Source organism: Panthera pardus, unplaced genomic scaffold (assembly GCF_024362965.1).
Source record: "Panthera pardus isolate Hobbes unplaced genomic scaffold, ASM2436296v1 HiC_scaffold_2, whole genome shotgun sequence".
NCBI lineage: Eukaryota > Metazoa > Chordata > Mammalia > Carnivora > Felidae > Panthera > Panthera pardus.
In genome coordinates, this window is record NW_026526765.1 from 109,802,541 (window position 1) to 109,817,344 (window position 14,804).

General features: G+C 41.6%; 1 long non-coding RNA gene across 2 annotated transcripts in view; it reads right to left on the reverse strand.

Annotated features, from left to right (window-relative positions):
* Positions 1 to 5,918: 5,918 nt before the first annotated feature.
* LOC109246373 (uncharacterized) overlaps positions 5,919 to 14,804 on the reverse strand; it is a 31,997-nt gene continuing 23,111 nt past the window's right edge. For both annotated transcript variants that reach the window (XR_002071331.2, XR_002071330.2), the window contains exon 5: positions 5,919 to 6,105. This is a non-coding gene — a long non-coding RNA (uncharacterized LOC109246373). The remainder of the gene's footprint in view (positions 6,106 to 14,804) is intronic.

Below are 14,804 nucleotides of genomic sequence, written 5' to 3' on the forward strand. Positions count from 1 at the left end.
TTTATTCAGGGTCATAGGATGTGTTAGTGGAAGACATTAATTTATATTGAACAGAAAAATAGACACTTTGGAGGGTGCCTAACTTTAGAGATCTCGATTTTGTAATGAACCAAAGAGACTAGATTTAAGGCATCATCCTACGTTGGAGGGATCTAGTTTAATTTAAAAAAAGAATCCAGAGCCACCAGCTCCTCTCAGTTTTCCCTTCTGCAGTAGCTTAAGCTGAAACCACTCTCCCTCTTGAATTGCTCTCCCCTGGTTTCCCTGACACTTTACTGTGGCTCCATCATCTCCAACTCATCTTTCTCTGCTTTGTCTTTGGTTTTCTCCTTCTCCAAACTCTTTAATGTATAATACCCTTCCTTACAGCCTATCCTGGTCCTCTTCTGCATTTTTGGTGACCTGCCCCTCGTAGAGTTTCCACCATTCCCATCCCCCAGTAACGGTCTCTGCTTCAGCTTACTTCTTTCTTCCTGGTGCCCGTGGCCACCTCAAATCCAGAGTACCACCCTTCCCTGGAAACCAGGATCTCTTCCTTCCCCTAGACTGGCATTACTGTCGCCGCCTGTTACAGGCCCCCAAGCTTTATGTCTCTTTTCCTTTTCCTGCGACTCCCATGTAGGCTTACTTGCTGTGTTGTCTATCCCAGTCCCTCTTGCTGCTCAATTATTCCGCCTCTTCACTCTGCAGGGCCTCCTCACTGGTATGTCTGTATAACCTTTCCTCCTCCAAATCCTCCTCCACCCAGCTGTTGTGCTTCCTCAAGTACAGTTCTGACTGTGTCACCCTCCTGCTCAAGTTCTTTTAAATGGCTCCGTGCTGCCTATTGGCAGAAGACCAAACTCAGATACGATCTTGACCAAACCCAGCTTTCCAGCCTCATCTCCCATAAAAGCCAATAGCACTTCGAGCTCCCCAACAGGATTTTTCTTATGCTCCAACAGGACTTCTCCCAGTTTCTCCAGAAGTCCTCCTCATTTTCCCACTCCCCACATTTGCTCAGGACAAGTCTACTGCCTATAATGTCTCTCTCTTCCCTTGCAACTTGCCAAATTCCTACCCTTCTTTCAAGGACTTGCTCAAATGCTGCTTCCTCTGGGAAAACCCACCTAGAAGTGTGATCTCTCTCTTCAAGCCCTCCTAACACTTTGGATCTTTCCTATAGCATCTATACCATTCTACCTGGCATCACAGTTATGTTTACACTTGCCTGAGCCATTCGCATTCTCTCCCTTCCCTGGTTAGAAATCCTCTGAGGATTGGGATTATGCCTCAGCCATTTCTGTGGCCCCAAGTGCCCAGCACCATACTGCAAGGCTGCTACCTCCCCAGAGGTTAGCTTTACCCCTGAGCCAAGGAAGAAGTAAGTCACCATATGTTATCATTGGTTGGTACTGTGCCAGCTCTAGTTGTGGGGGTATTTACAGTGTTTTCCTGGTGTTCATAGAATTCGTTACTAAATTACTTATAATTACCCTTTTCAAACAGGACCCTACCCCAGGGACTAAATCAGGACTAGAGGCCCCTGATTATGTTCCAATATTTGCCATTAGGCAATGGTAAGAAATAAAAGTACAAAACGTCTACAGCTTCCCAAATGCTGTGGCTCATCATATCACATCACATATCACATCGGCCAGTGTGGTCAGGGGCTAGGCTGACAGGCAAACTTCATTAACAGGACTCCCAGGAACTAAACTGAGAGCCTCAAGAAAGAGACACTCCCTCCCCCAGCACCAAATCTAGCACCTGCTCTGTGTACTTGGATGCCTACATGGATGTATGGCAAAGGAATTTATTTGAAAGGGGCAGTAGAGTCCTATCCAGAGACCTAGCATGGCACCTGTACCCAGGTAAATTTCTAATTTAAAAATGAAAAATGTGAGGTGCCTGGGGGTTCAATCGGTTAAGCATCTGACTCTTGATTTTGGCTCAGGTCACACTCTCACAGTTCGTGAGAGCAAGCACCTTGTCAGGCTCTACACTGACTGTGTGGAGCCTGCTTGAGATTCTCTCTCTCTGCCCCTCCCCTGCTTGCTCAAGTGCACTCTTACGCTCTATCTCTCAAAATAAACATTTAAAAAAGTGAAAAAATTGATTTAAATTCAATAGAGATTTATCAAATTCCTGGAGCAGTGGTTTTCAAAGAGAGAACGCTTAGAGTGCACCTGAACATAATGCTGGAGCTGGGAACCATAAATTGACCATCAGTCACTCCCCACATAAGGCTTCTTTACACCCAAGTTTGAAAACTACTCTTTAGTGGCAAGAACTTCACACAGTCCAGTGCTTAGAAGGAAGACTCCAGAAAGAAAAAATGACATTGCCTCATCATTATTGCTAGTCATCTCAGCTAATCGAGGGAATAAGTTACAATCTGGAATTTTGAAAAATAAATCATTACATCTCGACATACACAAAATGATCAGGTTAACAACTTGCTTACAAATAAATTTGCTTTATATTTTATAATTTGGAGAGGTGCCTGGCTGGCTTAATCGGTAGAGCATGTGACTGTTGATTTTGGGGTTGTGAGTTTGAGCCCCTTGTTGGGTGTGGAGATTACTTAAAAATTAAAATCTAAAAAAATAAATTTTGTATTTGAACAATAATTTCTCTCTCAAGAGGTAAATGTTTGCTTTTGTTAAATATTAGGTAAGCTATTTTTATTTATTTATATTATGTTAATTTTGAGCAAAAACATTTTAGTGTACATACAGACTGTATACAATTTCAGTATTGTGAAAACTGACCAGACTGGTATCATTCTGCTGTTCATTCCACTCTGAAGATCCGTGGTGAGTCTCATCATATAAAAGCCATCTCAGAACCAGAATGTTTTACTGGCCTCCAACCAGGCCTAGAACCTAGTTGATAGCCAGAAGAAATAGGAAATGCCACATTTAATTAGAGCATTTAGTCTTTCCCCTTTGTAATAGCTGTAACGTTTTACTAGGTCTTTTGTAAAGCTTGTCACAAGATAGACCCAAGAATATGTTTAATTGGATAATGTGAAAATATTTACTTCCATATTTATTTACCTATGTCAACTGGAGGAAAAAAGAAAACAAACAAAAACTCCTGCTGTTAAACACTGAAAAAGTAGCAATATAGAAGAATTGTCATTTAGAAAATTAATGATTTCTTCAAAATTCCATCACTCTTTTGCAGATGGTCTGATAAGGGAGATAGCATAAGAAAAATACAATTAAAACATCAACTACTACAGTGTGAACATATTCTCTAGGGAGACAGAAAATGCCCTGACATGTACGGAGGATTTATTTGCAACGCATAATGTCATCCCCCAAATCATTCCATAAACATATAGCATGAGCATTCTCCAAAGTGTTCGGACTGTTTTTTATTCATTCTCATTCCCATCTGGAGGAAGTGAAAACATACAATTCCAACAACCACATAACTTTTGAGAGCACCTTATGCCTGGAGAAAGATTATTTGCATTTAAGAGGTAGCATGAAAATTAAAGTTAAAAATGTGAAAGCCAAACTTTAAGATGTATTTATGGAGCACATTGTATCACCTACAATATTTTTAAATATTCAAGAACTCATTCACTGTCAAGAATAGCACCATGACAATTCACATATGAAAAGCGTCACTTCCAATGATTTTCTTCAAACCCAGATTTCGAGGGCTTGTGAAAATGAAGCAGTTTCAGCAAGAGCTGGTATGTCACATATTTTCTCAGCCCAAAATCTGTATTAACACATCCATAGAACCATACTACAGTAAACCCGTGGTTACACAGAACCTTGGTAAGAACCATCCTCAACAATTTCCCCAATGACTGAAGATCTACTTCTTAAGTACCAACACCCTTTTTAAGAGCTTGACTCTGTGACCCAGAAATCCTTCTAAAATATGACTGACTTCTTAAGCATTAAGTCTTATTATAAACACAACAATACCCTCAAGATCTTAAGGCATGCAAGAAGATTTGTCTGTAATTAAAGCCCCAGTTTGCTTTTAGTCTTTCTCTTTCTTCCTTACTTTTTTTTTTTTTAATATAGTTTTCAGTTCTTTTGGGTTTTTTGTCTCAGGAGTTTTGTTTTGTTTGGGGGTGGGGGGGTTCTTTTTTGGTCTCCTTCTCTACATTTGTACTGCTCCCTGTTAATTGTTTACATATACCACCCCATCCCTTCTCCCTTTGTAAATTATTGCTCCCTATCTGCTGTGCCCTTGGAACCCAAAAAACCTACTCGTTAGAACTGTGTGTACAATGAAATTAATCAATTAAGTTCTTGATGAGGACCTACCTTCTGGTAAAAATATGTATTTAAAATTTGTTACATACATTTTTTTGGCTTCTTGCAAACTTCCCAGATTCCAGGTGGGTCACAGATACAGGGGAAGTTATTAGATGGTCAAACTCTGGCTTCTGAGGGGTTAATATATGATGATAAGTGAAATTCATGGTGATGGCGCCAAAGTGCCTGAGTCTTCATACATAAAATATCTTGAATGTGATTTAGGTTTAAAGTATTTCATAAAATTATAATCCTTTGAAACTTGGTGGTTCACATCTGGAACGTATGGCAATATTCTGACGGATTTCAGATAAACCAGAAGCTGCCATTCCCAGATCACACAAGAAGGGTTGTCATACATTCCTGTTACAGCTTGAGTTCACCCTGGAATGAGGAGAGAGAGACACCAAAGTCCCTAACAAACCCACCCTGCAAGACTAGGCTCTGCACTGAGAATGACCTGGCTCCTGCTCACATCTCCAACTGGCCTTGCCCCAAGTTCATTCCCCTCACGCTCTGGGGTTCTGCCAACACAGGCTGCTCAGGCCTGCTTTCAGTTCCTCGAACACTTGAGGCTCACTTCCTCCAAAGGGCCTTTGCCCAAGAGTTCCCACTGCCTGGAATGTTCTCCCTCCCCAGGCCCTGCAACCACGGCCCAGTTTCCTCCTACTCAGCTTAATCATACTTCCTTAGGAGGGCCTGGCCGCTCTAACAGGTCAGCTCTGCTTACTACACACTCTAGTAGTTACAGGGACTTCTCCTAGGAGCCCTTATCAGAGTTGTAAGTTTTCATTTCGTTGTGTGTGGAATAGATTACCTAGAAAATAGAAGGTGCTCAATAAATATTTGTTCACTCCATGGAAGAAAGGGAACAAGGGCATCGTAGCCAGACTGGCCTCCTCATTGAGGTTAACATCAAGGCTTACCAGGAGAGCAATTTCCAACAGCTTACCTTCACTCAATTGCTGCCAAGGCCCATGGGTCCCTCCACTCCTTTCAAGAAAAGAATAAAACGAAGTACTCAATGAACATTTAGCAGCACAGCAAGAAGCTCCACTGCTACATTCTGGACAGCATTGCATTCTTCCAAGGAAAGAAATAAGAAAATCTCCCCAAATTTCGGAAACCTGGCCACACTGTCATCCATGCTGTCTGTAACATGTCTCTTGTTAATTTTCTTTTTTCTGGCTTTCATCTGAAGTAGCTCTCAGGTTTTGGCCATTTTGTGTCTTCTGGTTGCCATGGAAATAGCAAACACTGATCTCTTGGGGATTAAGAGGAGAGAAATGGATTTCTCTTGGGGTTCTAGGGTTTTCCTCCTTTGATAGTATCTGTGAATTGAGAGAAGGTCGATTTGGAGGCAGTGGTTCTGGGTCACCAACAAATATTTTGTGCCTAGAATGTGCCAGGCAATTGTTGCAGGAATGCCTCCACCTCCAAACCGCTGCACGAAAGATAAACATGCCTTGTCCCAGTTGCAGGCTCTTGGTTTATCTTCAAGTCAAATTCAAACTGTTGAGCATCAACTATCCACTCTAAGTGAGAACCTTTACCTCTTCCCTCCAGGCACCTTCATGAAGCTTCAGATATTTTATACGGCTCTTTCTGACCCCCCCGGAAAGTTGGGTTACAAAGAACCATACTATATACATTGTCAATTTTATTTTGTCTTTCTCTGTTTCACAAGTAAGACAAGATTTCTGAACTTCCAGAGCAAGAAGTAAACAGTTGATGTGACTTTTTTTTGTTGTTGTTGTTCCATAGTCTTCGTAGTTGATAGTTGCTCATACCCACCGAAAACTTGACCAGTAATAACTGACAAACTTCTAAAAATCTGGGAAAGGAAGAAAATTGTTTGATTCCTCAATAGACAATGCCCACAATTTTACTTCCTTTCAGAATGGCTTCATTTCTTTCAGAAACCGAGAACTATGTGCATGTATATGGCTACATAAGGTTTGGTTTTTAACACAATGTATGGTATCCTTTATTATAATTTTCTTTCTTTAAAATTTTTTTTTTAATGTTTATCATTTATTTTTGAGAGAGAGAGACACGGAGTGTGAGCGGGGGAGGGGCGGATAGAGAGGGAGACACAATCTGAAGCAGGCTCCAGGCTCTGAGCTGTCAGCACAGAGCCAGATGCAGGGCTCAAACTCACAAATCGAATTGCGAGATCATGACCTGAGCCAAAGCCGGATGCCCAACCTACTGAGCCACCCAGGCACCCCTGTAATTTTCCATATCTCAAGTCACCAGAAAGTTTCCAAGTTCCCTGAAGGACGGACATGGAATATTCTAACAACTCCTGGTTTGTTCCTGTGTGTAAGTCAGGCCTGCTGCTTTTCCTCTGCCATCTAAGACACCATGTTCTGTAGAGCATCCATCTGATGGTTGGCTTGCCTCTGCACTCCCCACCCTCCCCAGCCTTCTTTGTAAGGCTTCTACCTTACAAATGTGTTTGAGCAAGGCCGCATCTCCACACTAAAGATATTCCTCTCAATTTACAATTCAACCATTAGAGATTTGGTTCTTTGGACCTTAATGAGCCCCCTTTGAAAAATATCACTATCCCCTGAAAGGCTAAGACTTGAAGCCATTACCATTTTATAATCCCAAGGAATTCGTTAAACTGACTTCCACCCCCTCCCCCCAACCCCCATGGAAAATTAAATTCAGACAGGCACTGTAGGGTGGTCCTAATAGAGGGTGTCTGGGGTGTGAGTGGGGAGCATTGAACGAACATCACTAATTTCAAGATGTTACCTTGGGTTTCCCATTCTTCAATTCATGTCTGTCCTTGAAGTTTCCCTTTCCTTTCTTTTCCCCATCTTGTACGCCAGGTTGTTCTACCTCTGTTCCTCTTACCTAGGTTTATCTCTGTGTGTGCATTATATCTGTGTGTGCAAATGTCTCTGTGTCCCCCAGGTCTTTGTCTTGACACCGACTTGTCTTGCAGTGTAACCAAAAAAAATTAATTCAGATTACTTCTTGGACGATTTAGGTATTTTCAGCTTCATTAACAGCTAATCACCACACAATGGATTACTCAACCAGGGTTTGAAATATGCCTCCAAGGTGGCTAGACTAACTGGAATGATCGTGTAAGGGGACTTCAGGAGGGTATCATATACACACAGCTATTATGTCTTTGTGGGAACATGTGTTTGCGTATGAATTGTCTGTGCATGTTTTTGGCAGGTCCCCTTTCTTATTCTCCATTCCCTGCCCCCTCCCCCACCCCAGCCTCTGCCAGGTCTGCCTACAGATCCCTCAGTCATGAAGCCTCCCGGAGAGCAGTGAGAGCTCATTAGGTCTAGCAGCCTCCTGAGAGGAGTGTCCCAATGTGCCCGCAGGTGAGCCAGACAGGCCAACTGCACCCTAACAGGGTTCAGAGGCTGGCTGGGAAGTGAAAGATGTGTAGCCAGAAGGCTTGGAAAAGTGCCACTGGGGACACAGCCAGGTATCTTGCCGCCCTCAGAAAATGTTCCTCTTGCCTTACCCTAAGGAACAAATTACCATCCAACATAGAAGTGTGACCTTGGAGCCGAAGTTTTACGTGGACTTTTTCTCCAACCACTGAAAATATTCTGTTTGGGGATGAGGGTTTGGTCGGTGTGGGAGAAGATGAGACCCACCCCTACATACACACATACAACAGATCACCGACTCCAACAATGGCTTTGACCAAAGCCAGCTCAGCCTAAGTGGTGGCAGACTGAGGTAGCCATCCACATGCAGGTTCTGTTTTTACAGATCTGGCACCAAACGCCAAGTCCTCTGGCCACACAAAGTGCTCTGTGGGCAGGACTAGCTGTTTGCCCTCGCCAGAAACCACTTTCATGGCTGGTTGGATTTGTGAGGGATTTTTCTGCTAACATTTGTCAATGACCATTGTCAGGTGTTGCTAGGGTTGCAGGAGAAAGGTTTCACTTGATTGGCTGAGCAACTGTATTCTGTAACCAATCCAAATGCTGTGCCTGGGGGAGGGGAACTCAACATGATAGAACAATATCAAGCATAGGCAGACACATTCCGGGTACTAATAAGGCGTCTGGAAAAGTGGAATTATAGTGTGCAGGAATCCCTTGCCCTTCTATAGTTCCAGCCATGGCTTGGTTGCTGTTCAAACTGTTCCAGCCTAAGTTAAAGTCATTCCCACTGATTGGAGGATATCAAGATTTCAAAACCGGGGAGTAGCAATTGTGAGGAGGAAGTAAAACTCCTTGCTCATTGTGTTTTACAGCCTTCCTTAGTAAAACTGCTGAATTGTAATTTAAAATATTCCACCCTTTCAAATAAATTAAGTGCAGCCCTTAAAAACAGGAAATGAGAGAGGCGCACACGTATTGTCAACTAAACATTCACAGACCTCGTACCACAGAGCAAAGTTGAAAGTCACAGAACAGTCCTGTGAATTCACTTTAGAAGAATGACAACAAGGGTCACCACCAAGGGAGACGTTCTGCCTCTGGCAGTGCACTCTAGGGCTGAAACCTGAATGCTAATTAGAAAACAAATGAAAGACAAACATCAGCTTGAAGGGAAATTTGGATCTCAGATATTGTGAGATTCAGATAAACCTTATGGTACTAAGGAAAAGTTAGAGGATACTTGACGGTAGCAATGGCTGCCCCCTCCCTTCAGAAAATATAACTGCTAGTCAGCCAGATGTTCCTGCCGAACTCTGGTAAATATATCAAAAGAATTATCTTGCCTAAAAAGTAAGTGAAGCTTCTGTACAGTACTGATTTCCCATTCAGTTATCAGTATAATCACCAAACTTTGGCATTTTTATTGTCAGTTTTTATTCAGTCACAAGAAAAGTTTCTTTAGTCTTCTTCCTTACCATGTCTCTCCCTTTGTTCTCAGACCAGTTCCTTAGAAGATGGAGCTGCCATCCAAGAATACAGAGAGGAAGAGAGGAAGGGTGCAAAAGAGAAGGGGGGGGGGGGTGGTGGGAAGGAGGAAGGAAGGAATAGGAGAGAGGAATAGGGAGAAAAGGAGGGAGGAAATAAAGAAGGAAGAAAGAAAGAGTCAGAGGAAAGAATCAGTGTATGCTTCCCATGGGTCCCATCCAGAATTATCCATTTCTCTTATCCAACCCAGGCTCTTCTGCTTGTAAAGGACACTGCAGCCCAGCCAATCCAACTGAGCCAACTGAGTTTCAGGCTGAAACAGGGTTTCAAGGTTCTGCATTTTACTTTATATACATTTAGAAGTAGCTCAAAGTGAAAAAAAGAAAAAAAAAAAGATTCCAAGACTGGGTTTTGGATACTTTCACCTCCCACTCCCATTGGTATAAAGAAAAATATGCAGGAGCAGAAAATGGTCTTGGGGAGGGTTGGCAACAGGACAGCTTCACAACCCTCCCCACCACTTTCGGGTACCCACTTAAGTCCACCCACATGGCTGGCCAGGGGAACCGACCTAGCTGACTTCACCCAAGATCCCTGAGTGCCTCAATGGAGACAGTAAAATAGCAGGAATCACTATTCCAAAGGAGAAGAAACTTGGAGAGTATTTTTGGTTCCCTTTTTGGTTGCATGTGTTGCTAAATGCAGATATTTGTGCTGTTGGCAACATCTTAGGAAATGATTTAACCTACTTGCATAGCCAGGCATAATTTATCATGTGGCCCTGTGACTCTAACCCCATTCATTTCTCCCTTCTGATTATTTCAATCATGTTTGTGTATGAATTACTCAGGACATATCTTTGTTTCAGAGGCCCTGAAATCGTACTTGATTTTTCTAACTCAGAACCTAGACTTCCCTCATCCTGACCTTATCTGCTCTCTTCAGGAATAGATCCAGGAGGCCAGGAAATCTTACCACCCACATCTAATCTTCATACTGAAGCAACTGGACGAGGACTGGTGGGTTAGGAAACTCATCGTTAGCCTAGATCCTCTCCAGGCCTGGCAGGCACACCCACATAGTCATTGGGGAATATTCTCCAGGGTTAAAACCACCTAGAGCTTTGCTAATTGGTGCTCTCTCTCCATAGTTCATATTTCCAGATAATTTCCAGTGAGAATCATACAATCAGTAACCAAATGAATTGGTTATAAAAACCTAGAGGATCAATGAAACCCAAAAATCCAACTGCTCGTTTCAACCTGTAGTCAAACAGCAAAAATCATCCACTCAAGTCTCACCCCTTTTCTTTCCTGAATCAGTCTCTAATAAAGAAGGAAATCATGTCAATGATTAAAAAAAAAAAATAGAGGACAGAAGACACAGAAGGCCCAGGGTAACCCACAACTAAATGAGCAGTTTCAGAACATTAATGATCCCAGGAAAAGATGGAATCAGAGAGGGAAAGACACGTAAGGGAGTTGGCATGAAAGTTTGAAAGACCACATTCAGCCCACACCCTCAAGAAAGTGTCTAAGAGAAAGTAGGCCAGAACAACAATGAAGATAGGGTGAAAAAGATGTGAGTTTAGTTTTCAAAATGTCATGTCCGTATTGAGTGTCCCTTAGGTCCCAAAAGGAAACAAAGGGAGAAATCAAACAGCTTTAGTGACAGCACAGCGTTTGGCAAAGAGTCTGGGGTGCAATCTTGGGAAGATGTGGAGCCCAGTAACAGGTTGAAAGAATCACAACAGGTTGAATGTCTCTTCAGCTGGTCTCTATTTTTCCAAGTTCTGCTTTTCTCATTGCCGACCCTCTTCAATCTGCTCTTAATTTTGCCCCATGCTGTCACTGACACCTGGGTCTCTCTGTAGATTTCTTTCCTTTAGTTCAATTCCTTAAAGCCTTTGTGGGGAAGACTTCATGCATTCATGCCATACATTCAAACTGTTTATAATATGATTTCTCAATAACATATGATTAATTAATTAAAAAAAAAACATTTGTGATGCTCATAAGCCAAAGGACTGACTTGATACCATAACATGCCTTTGACCAGGTGGTGACTCTCCACCAATAAAACAGAAGACTCAGTCTATGGAGCATGCGACTCTTGATCCCAGGGTTGTGAGTTTGAGCCACATGTTGGGTGGAGAGGTTACTTAAAAATAAAAAAAAAAAAAAATCTTCGCAACGAAACAAACCGAAAACAGAAGTCTTGTTATTGTAGTGCAAAGTAGCAAGGGAGGTCTAGAATTTGTTTCATCCTCTGGGATACTGAGAGTGAGTGTTTACAAGTCACCAGGTTTTCCTCAGTTGTTCCCAAAAATGCGTGTAAATAGATGTTTTTTCAGGAAGACACATCTATTGCAATTAAGCCAATGAAGCTTTGAGTGTTTTTGAGGCTACAATAGATTTTTGGGTACACCATTTATTGAGATCAATGTGCTTTGTTTAGGTCACAGTAACCATAAAAGAAAACACTGATAAATCAGACTTCATCAAAATAAAAAAACTTCCCATCACTAGAGACCATTAAGCAAATGAATAGTCAAGGGGCGCCTGGGTGGCTCAGTTGGTTGGGCAACAGACTTCAGGTCATGTTCTAGCGGTTTGTGGGTTTGAGCCCCGCATCGGGCTCTGTGCTGACAGCTCAGAGCCTGGAGCCTGCTTCAGATTCTGTGTCTCCCTATCTCTCTGTCCCTCCCCAACTCACATTCTGTTACTCTGTCTCAAAAATGAATAAACATTAAAAAAAAATTTTTTTTAAGAAAATGAATAGGCAAGGGACACCTGGGTGGCTCAGTCTGTTAAGTGTCTGTCTCTTTGACTCCAGCTCAGGTCTTGATCTTGCAGTTTGTGATATGGAGCCCCTGTCAGGCTCCGTGCTGACAGCCGGGAGCATGCATGGGATTCTCTCTCTCTGCCCTTCCCCCGCTAGCAATCTCGTTTTCTCTAAAAAATAAATAAATAAACATTTAAAAAATAAAATGAGGAGCAGCCGGGTGGCTCCCTCAGGTAAGTGTCTGACTCTTGGCTTCCATTCAGGTCATGATCTCATAGTTTGTGCGTTGGAGCCTCCTGTGGGGCTCTGCACTGACAGCCCTGAGCCTGCTTGGAATTTCTCCCTGTGTCTCTGACCCTCCCCAGCTTGCTGGCTCTAAATAAATAAATAAATAAATAAATAAATAAATAAATAAATAAAAATTTAAAAAAATTTAAAGGAAAATTAATGGGCAAGTCATGGACTGAAAGAAAATATTTGTGAAACATAAACTCCACAGAGGACATCAGTCCAGAATGTATAAAGGACTCCCACTGAACAATAAAGACAAAGAAAATTTTGAATGAACAGAAGTTTTGAACAGATACTTCACAAAAGAAGATGTATGAATGACAAATAAGCACAGGACAATGTGTTCAATGCCCTTATTCATTGGGAAATGGCAAATTAAAACCACAATGAGGCATTACTACACCCCCACCAAAATGGTTTAAAAGTAAATAGGCTGACAACATTAAATGTCAGCAAAGATGGGAAGCAACTGGAACTCTCCTACATTGTTGGTGGGAATACAAAATGGTGCACCCACTTTAGAAAGAGGAATGGCAGTTTCTTTGAAACAAAACACACATTCATCCTGTGATTCAGCAGTCAACACAAATGGGTCTTTTCCCACAAATGGGAAATGAAAACATAAGTCTTTAAAAAGACTTTTATAAAAATGTTCCCAACAGCTTTAGGCACAATAGCCAAAAACTGAGTATGGCCCAGGTATCTATGAGCAGGGAATAGCTACACACACTGTGATATAGTCATATAATGGAATACTACTCAGCAACACAATGGAACAGATGAATTAGTGTTACACGATAACATGACTGAATTTCAAAAACAGTATGCTGAGTGAAAGAAGTCTTACATTAAAAAGTTCATCCTAGGGGCGCCTGGGTGGCTCAGTCGGTTAGGCGTCCGACTTCAACTCAGGTCACGATCTCGCGGTCTGTGAGTTCGAGCCCCATGTCGGGCTCTGGGCTGACTGCTCAGAGCCTGGAGCCTGCTTCCAATTCTGTGTCTCCCTCTCTCTCTGCCCCTTCCCCGTTCATGCTCTGTTTCTCTCTGTCTCAAAAATAAATAAACGTTAAAAAAAAAAAATTTTTTTTTAAAAAAAAAGTTCATCCTATTTGATCCCACTTACATGAAATTCTAGAATAGGCAAAACTAATCTGCAGTGACAAAACTCAAAACAGCAGTTGCCTCTGGGAAGGGAAGTAAGGGTGAGGATTGACGGGAAGTGGCACAAGGGAACTTTCTGGGATGATGGTAATGTTCTATGTGTTTACAGAAGCTTGGGAACACAGGTATACATTTGTCCAAACTCAGAAAATGTACACTTAAGATTGTACATTTCATTGTATATAAATTTTACAACAGAAAAAAAGAAAGGAAATATTGAATTTTTAAAGTGGAAATTGATTGATGCTTACAATCTACTTTGAAAGGATTAATAGAGGAGGGATGTACAGATATGTGATAAAATAAGAATGGTTAAATGTTAAGGGTAGAATCTACGACTGGATGGTGGGGCATATGGGTATTCACTGTAAAATTCTTTCAACTTTGTTTGGAAACACTCATAATAATGTGCTGGGGAGAGACATCAATATGCTAGTCTGACCTGTGGATTCTCCTCAGTTGTTTGTCAGATCTGAATGCTCTCTCTCTTAATATTCATATTAAATTATAAATAAGGTAGATAAAGGCTTGGATTTGGAAGAATCTCACATCTGAGCTCTCTTCCTTTTCAAATCTAGTCTTTCGTACCTTTTTATTTTAGTAGACAAAAGAAGCCAGGAAATGGTTATTATGAGAGGAAGGGAGGGGGAGAGACCTGTGACCCTAAAAAAAACCACAAAAAACTCCTACTGCAAAATATTGAATATCAAGAGCAGGCACGCACTCCAGACTAGCAGAATCAAGAAATTAATGAAAACACCCAGACTGCATCCTCAGAACCACTGAGGAATGATAATTACAGACAGTATTTCTGGAGCAGATACATAACCTTGATTCCCAGGACACCCCCTAAAGCAGTCTAATAGTATGCTATTTGTGGAAGGTTTTTCCACCTTTAATAACAGAGAAATAATGTTAGAAGGAAAGAAATCCCTTATTTAGCCACTGGGGTACCATTACTGAGCCCCAGCTGAAGGCCCCCTTAAAAGCATCCATATGGTAAAAGAACATGTTTCCCCACGAAATCAAAACTGAGTACATCTGAGACTTCTGAACATCTTTTTCCTTGGATCTTAAAATGGATTTGTGCATATTTGTGAAAAAAAATTTTATGATGTGCTATCTTCCAAAGTGAATGGTTATTTATAATTCATAAAAGACCTGAGCACAGGAAAATTCTTCCCTTTTATTAGCCCTGTAAAGTTAGACCAGCTGATCTTTTAGTGCATATTACAGACATCAAATTCTCCGTCTGGTTGAAGTTTCTCTCTTCGCACTAAATGCAAAGAGGCAGGGCTACTGGAGCTGTTGTTCAAAAGCTGGCGGGGTCCAAATCTCTTTTGATTAAATGTTAAGTAAACAAAAAATCACTCTCAGAGCTAGTCTCTAAAGACACAAAAGGGAAAATACTTGGAATGCTAAACATGCTTTTTAAATC